General features: G+C 47.5%; 1 non-coding gene across 1 annotated transcript; it reads left to right on the top strand.

Moving 5' to 3' along the window:
* The first annotated feature begins 1,709 nt into the window (after window positions 1–1,709).
* Window positions 1,710–1,784, top strand: TRNAT-AGU (transfer RNA threonine (anticodon AGU)). Its single transcript has one exon. It is a non-coding gene; the product is annotated as a tRNA-Thr (tRNA).
* The last annotated feature ends 5,546 nt before the right edge of the window (window positions 1,785–7,330 follow it).

Genomic DNA, 7,330 nt, shown 5'->3' with positions numbered 1-7,330 from the left:
TGCCCTACGGCCAAAAAAGGGTCGATCCGGCTTTAAAGGCTTATGTTGTGCACGGTCTTAACGAAATTGTTTGTTTGGATAAAAGAATAGTAGTAACCTTATTCCTCGGAGAAAATCAGGAAAGTGGAGGTATAGTTGGGTTTAAAACCAACTCCATCCCCATTCTCTTGGTTTTTCTCCGAGGAATGAGACTAATGATACTGTCTTATCTATGTGAATAATGTTCCTCGCTAATGCACTAAACAACTTACGAAATATGTCATTGTGGAATTCTGTCTGGCCATCATCAGGACGCATGCCATGCACTCAGCTATCCGCAAAATGACAGGAGGTAATGTCAGCAGTTCTGGCCACCCGTTTGATACAGGGTTACACAAGCTTACATCAGCTCAGTGTTACTCAGCAGGCAGCGAAGTCAGATGGCGAAACGCTTGGATTGACCGTTGCACAAGTATGAAATACGCATCCCAAGAGTGAGCTATGTAAGCGTTTTAGACGCGTCAAATCAGCATCGACGCCAGCCAAGTGAACTACATGTGCGCTTGAAAACGATATCGCAAGCCCAGGTACAAGTCTCGCGTGTGCACGATGTACGTACACCCACGGAAATATGTTGTTTGTGAGAACAGCGTGACATCCTTGGGACGCGTCTCAAAACATGGTATGGTGACATCTCATGACCAATTTTCTGTTAACAACACTTGGCGGTGTCACTGCGTCACTTGCAACATGCATAATAATTTGTTTTAGTGTTTCGTCAAAATCACGAAAACAGCGGTTCGACACAGCACTACGCATTTTCTTTCTTTGAAGCCCCAGACCTTATTTCTGGACTGGGTGATTTAAGCGCATGACAGGTAATTTACTGACATATTCCTGGCAGCCTCCGTGACTTTGCGTGGGGATTTTACGATCTCAGTCAAAGTTGTCATGGCAACCAGCGTGGCAAAACGAAAAGGCTGCCTGCGCAGTGACAACATAAAAAGCAGGCTTTTAGTGTGCCTCAAGGTGGGTGGTCTGATTGCACTTCGGCGTTTATGGGTATGGATAACGTCGGTAGAATAGAACATTCATGGCTAACGCAGCGGCCGGGTAAGCCATTTCGCGAGGAGGGCATTGGTGGAAGTTGAGCGTGTGCGTCACTAGGCCACCAAATATGTCGCTGCTATATTGTACCTGGCTTTTGTAAACACAGCCTTCCAGCACCCTGAACATTCAAGTGATCAATGTTTCCCAATACCAAAATACTCTTCGGATAGGGAAGATTCAGTCACTGGACGACGTTTAGATGGATTATTTTGGTTTTGGCCCCATTCTTGTACATCGCTTCCCTTTGACGTGCTCGAAGCTCTTATATCTCGCAGAGGCTATTTGCCAAGTATGGTATTGCAAACATCGTGTAAGATACATAAGGGGCACCCTTGCATCGCACATGATACGTAAAAAGGACATAAACAAGTACATATAATGACCATAAAAGGTTGCATGCCACATCTCAAACTGCTTGAACACACGGCCGCGAAGCTCGGCTGACGTGGTTATACTGTGCCGCATAGCACTCCTGCTCTGCGGTACAGACACCCATGGCGTTAGTAGCTTGTCTTCACGTATTACTGTGGCCAGCGGGTGGTGGCGACGTACCAGAACCAGTTCGAGCGGCAATTGCATCAACGGTTTTCTTCTCAGCCGCGTTTAAAATGGAGATCGTCGGCGCCATGGCTTAGTTGGTTAAAGCGCCCTGTCTAGTAAACAGGAGATCCCGAGTTCGAATCTCGGTGGTGCCTCTTTTCGCTTCTATCTGGGTACACATATAAACAATCGGCACTTTCTTGGTGTGCCCTGTGGTGTGTTCGATGTGGTTTGGGTTTTTATTCCGAAAATTAAATATGTTTTCTTATAGGAAATCTGGTTTCTGCGACGGGACTGAAAGATTTGCTGAAGAAAGCCTTATCGATTGAAATCTTGCGATGTTTGCATGGTGCTAGTAGGGACCATGTATGTGATGAGAAGAATGGCAGGTACTAGCGAACATCCAACAATGTCAAAACAAGTTGCCATTTGCATCGGCGATTTTTCTCGGTGACGTTTTTGAGGAACGGCCAGCGGCGCCATGGTTCAGTCGGTCCAATGCCTCTACGCGTCTTCGCACCATTAACCTGAATGACGTCATCGAGGGCATTTTCATTATTTTTAAAAACTTATAGATAAGACAGTACTTTTAGCCTTATTGTTCCCAGAGAAATCAAGAGATATGAGAGATATATGCATTGATATTTTTGGTAAATGCCATTATCCAAACGGATATGAGTGGGAAATTCATAATTCAAAATTGCCTGCCGATCACTTTTTTTCTTTTTTTTGACAGCAAGCCACGGTTTCTACAAATCACCAAAATTCACGGGGCTTAACAAGGAGCAATGAGCAACGATCGATACGATACAGTATCTATCCAACCAAGGATTGAAATGCGTGGAGATTACGCATACCCCCAACCGAATTCATGTAACTATGTAATACGTATCATGCACAATTCATACATGCAAGTGATTTCAAGCACACAGGTATCACGCATCATACACCACTTAGACGTGCAAACGTTTTCAATTAGGCAGGCATCGCGCATCACGCATCAGGCATCACGTATACATGTAGCCGGTTTGAAGCTTGCACGCATCACGCATAAAGTCATAGTTCCGGTCGCCGACTTCTTGTAAGAAATGATCCACTAATTGTCCAGTCTGGCTGGTCCAGTGCACTGCACATGGCTTTGAGTTCTGAAAGTGGCATGAGGTCCGTACTAGAGATGCAACTTTTCAGTCCACCAACCCGCCAATTTCTGACCCGCAAAAGCAGCGAACTCTGGACTGGGTTATATCTACTTTGCAGTGAAACATTTCAGCACGCAAAACATGTCATTTTTTGCCATTCCTCTTTTAAATCGGCAATCATTTTTCACGCTGAAGGATCTTGCATTTTTTTCTTTTTTGCATCATACAGCGTGTTGTAGATATAGTGCAATCTTTGCCTAGGAAAGGAGCAGAAGCGACGGAACATCTATGGAGAATGCGGTTGGGTGGGATGCGGCGGGCTGGCGAGTTCCTTCTTTCTTTCTTCGCTCCTTTCCATGTACCGTCAAAGAGTTAATGTTAAATGTTCCCGAAGTCTAGGCAGCTGCCCCTGCTTCCGCTCATAGTTGACGGGCGGTTTGTACGTTTGAAATAACGTGTCATTAACGTTTGAAAATATGCATTTTTGTCATTTCTCTAAGTTAAATACTATGAGATAGATTACTTCTACGAACTGTGGCACTCACTGGAAAAGTTAGCTTGTACTCAAGGTCATATAATTATCATGACAGTACTTGATGGCCACTTGAACTTGACTAGTCTGGACTGCCATCATGACGTAAGGTTATGGGGAGGGGGGACTAGGTGGCACTGGCCTCCACTTTTTGAGAATATTCAACACTACGGCCACGGCTACGGCTAATGTATGGGAGGAATCAACGGCAAAAAATGACATGGCAATTCATGATCCAACTATGGTGCCAGTGTTTTTGTTAGCACAACACCTTGCAGGCTAGATTAATCACGATATGTCTTCAAGCGCCGCCCAGCCTCAGTGCTTGTCACTTCAGCAGGACACGTAGATTTCCGGGAAGTTTCACTCGGATTGAATTCTCCTTTTCACGCTCCACAAGCAATGCATTTCAGCAGCTTGCATTTCAACACCACACGACTGGTTGGTGCTATGGTAGCCTAATTCAAAATTACACATAACGATGTTTGAACACCTATCCCCAATCTGTGTCAGTTTACTAGGTATTATGGATTTTCAGTCAGACTCGTACGTTTCAGATTTCCGTAAGTTTCACTTTAACACTACGCGTTGGGAATATCCCCAAATAATTGAATCGGGCCCTCAGTATTACTGATAGCTTCATTTATACCACCACCAATATCGGTGCATAGCATCTTCTCAATGCACTGCATTGCATACATAAGTGCCTTGTTCCCATCATTATCGATATAATAATTCAAATGTTTCCAGTAACGTTTGATTTTCTGTCAGGAACTATCTACAGTCATAAGATAAATAATGTGGGCCGGGAAAGTACTCAATGGAAGGAGGCCTGGGTAGGACTCTCGTGCACAAACCGGATATTAAATAAATATGCGTGCCGAAAACGCTTCGCACTGCTTGGGCCTCTAAGAGCAGCACGTCAGGGTAACCAAATATCGGCAGCTCACGCCGTACGTTTTCCACCGTGGGAGCTTCTCTCACCAACAGGCATTTTATCACCGAGACGCGAGCACGTCCACCTGACATTCGGCGACTGAAGAGGCGAATGATGCAGATGCAGGCCCGGCACCAGCCGTCTCAATGGCACTAACTGTCTAACTGGCGCTAACTGTCTAACTGGCACTAACTGTCTAACTGGCACTAACTGTCTAACTGGCACTAACCGTCTAACTGGCACTATCCGTCTAACTGGCGCTAACTGTCTAACTGGCACTAACTGTCTAACTGGCACTAACTGTCTAACTGGCACTATCCGTCTAACTGGCACTAACTGTCTAACTGGCACTAACTGTCTAACTGGCACTAACTGTCTAACTGGCAGTAACCGTCTAACTGGCAGTAACCGTCTAACTGGCACTAACCGTCTAATTAGCACTAACCGTCTAACTGGCACTATCCGTCTAACTGGCACTAACTGTCTAACTGGCACTAACTGTCTAACTGGCACTAACTGTCTAACTGGCAGTAACTGTCTAACTGGCACTAACCGTCTAACTGGCACTAACTGTCTAACTGGCAGTAACCGTCTAACTGGCACTAACTGTCTAACTGGCACTAACTGTCTAACTGGCACTAACTGTCTAACTGGCACTAACTGTCTAACTGGCACTAACTGTCTAACTGGCACTAACTGTCTAACTGGCAGTAACTGTCTAACTGGCACTAACCGTCTAACTGGCACTAACTGTCTAACTGGCAGTAACCGTCTAACTGGCACTAACTGTCTAACTGGCACTAACTGTCTAACTGGCAGTAACCGTCTAACTGGCACTAACCGTCTAATTAGCACTAACCGTCTAACTGGCACTATCCGTCTAACTGGCACTAACTGTCTAACTGGCACTAACTGTCTAACTGGCACTAACTGTCTAACTGGCAGTAACCGTCTAACTGGCACTAACTGTCTAACTGGCACTCACTGTCTAACTGGCACTAACTGTCTAACTGGCACTAGCCGTCTAACTGGCGCTAACTGTTTAACTGGCACTAACTGTCTAACTGGCACTAACTGTCTAACTGGCACTAGCCGTCTAACTGGCACTAACTGTCTAACTGGCACTCACTGTCTAACTGGCACTAACTGTCTAACTGGCACTAGCCGTCTAACTGGCACTAACTGTCTAACTGGCACTCACTGTCACTAACTGGCATAACTGTCTAACTGGCACTAGCCGTCTAACTGGCGCTACTGTTTAACTGGCACTAACTGTCTAACTGGCACTAACTGTCTAACTGGCACTAGCCGTCCTAACTGGCACTAACTGTCTACTGGCACTCACTGTCCAACTGGCACTAACTGTCTAACTGGCACTAGCCGTCTAACTGCGCTAACTGTTTAACTGGCACTAACTGTCTAACTGGCAACTAACCGTTTAACTGACACTAACCGTCTAGCTGGCACTAACCGTCTAACTGGTGCTAAAGTGTCCTAACTGGCACTCACTGTCTAACTGGCACTCACTGTCCTAACTGGCACTAACTGTCTAACTGGCACTAGCCGTCTAACTGGCGCTAACTGTTTAACTGGCACTAACTGTCTACCTGGCACTAACCGTTTAACTGACCTAACCGTCTAGCTGGCACTAACCGTCTAACTGGTGCTAAGTGTCTAACTGGCTAACTGGCACTCACTGTCTAACTGGCACTAACTGTCTAACTCGCGCTAGCCGTCTAACTGGCGCTAACTGTTTAACTGGCACTAACTGTCTAACTGGCACTAACCGTTTAACTGACACTAACCGTCCAACTGACACTAGCCGTCTTTACTGGCGCCGAGGATCGCTCGTCCACTGCGCGTGTTCCAGCTCCTGCGGAAAACTCGTAACCTGCAGCACGTTCAGACTTGGGCATCTCTAGCCAGCAGGAACTCAGTCACTCAACTCAGCAGCTCAGCCAGCATCACTGATCAAGGGTCGGTGGAGGGACTGGATCTTGTCGCCGAGGCTGTCGTACTACGCTCCATCAGCTGGAAATCCCATGCATTCGTCCAGCATGTCACGAACGTCCCCTGCCCTCAAGCAGCACACCGGCAAGGCGGATGCATGGCTTCTAGCTCGGTGCCAGCATCGTCCACGGGGCACTCGGAATGCTGAGGCCGACAGCGGAGACAGTGGACCCGCTGGGGTGCATCTCCTGCCTCTGCTTTAAGGACAACACATTGTACGGTCGACAGTTGCGTGACTCAAGCCCCTAAGCAAAAGAGAAATAAAAATGCAAAAAAAGAAAAATAAAAAATGCAAAAAAGTCGTTTGATGCGCAGCATTGAATATGAATTGCCAGCTATTGTCATGTCTTCGTCCAGCGGTTCAGCTCAGCTCGGTCAGACAGAGACGTGTAGCGATGCGGCGATCTGTATTGGACCGAGTCCAGAGGCGCACCGCCCCTGCTATCCCAGGCAGGCACGTCATTACATTCAGTTCGGATGAACAACCACTCATAAGTCAGCTCACACTGGGCTAGCACACAAGCACCTATCACGCGTCCCGTACGGCCCGCCACGGGACGGTGGTCAGCGCCCGGGGCGGTAGGTCGCATTCCACCGTGCGGCCAAGGTCGCGCCGCGACACGGCAGGGACGGCATGCTGTGCCGCCGGGCCAGCTGGGCGTGCTCACAACAGCTATGAACGGGGATTGCGGCGCGTTCTCAGACCACATTTTTTCGGCCTTAAGCAACCCTTTTCCGGTATTGGCCGGACAAAGGCGAAGCAAACCAACGGTATGTTACTTTTTGTTCGCTTCATAAAACTAGCATCGGTTAGGGCCCAGATCTGGTAAATCGCTAGGCCCAACAGCGCATCGACTGGGCTGTTCTCATCAGGTGAAGCCGCGATGATGCGCCGGCCGGTTTGGATCAAGAGCCTCGGCCGTGGAGATTGTGGTTACTTAGCTTGTCGCGCTGTTATACCTGGCCGCTCCTTAAATGTGTATTGGCAAGCAAGGTGAGAGATAAGCGCACAGTCGCTTCGCTATGCAGCACCAGGCTACTCCGATAGCCGACCATTTTGTCCCGTCGGTTGATCTGACCGAC

Source organism: Pollicipes pollicipes, unplaced genomic scaffold (genome assembly GCF_011947565.3).
Source record: "Pollicipes pollicipes isolate AB1234 unplaced genomic scaffold, Ppol_2.1 Scaffold_7262;HRSCAF=8765_pilon_pilon_pilon, whole genome shotgun sequence".
In the NCBI taxonomy this organism is placed as follows: Eukaryota; Metazoa; Arthropoda; class Thecostraca; order Pollicipedomorpha; family Pollicipedidae; genus Pollicipes; species Pollicipes pollicipes.
Note: the sequence above shows the minus strand (reverse complement) of the source record. Positions and strands in the feature narration are given on the sequence as shown.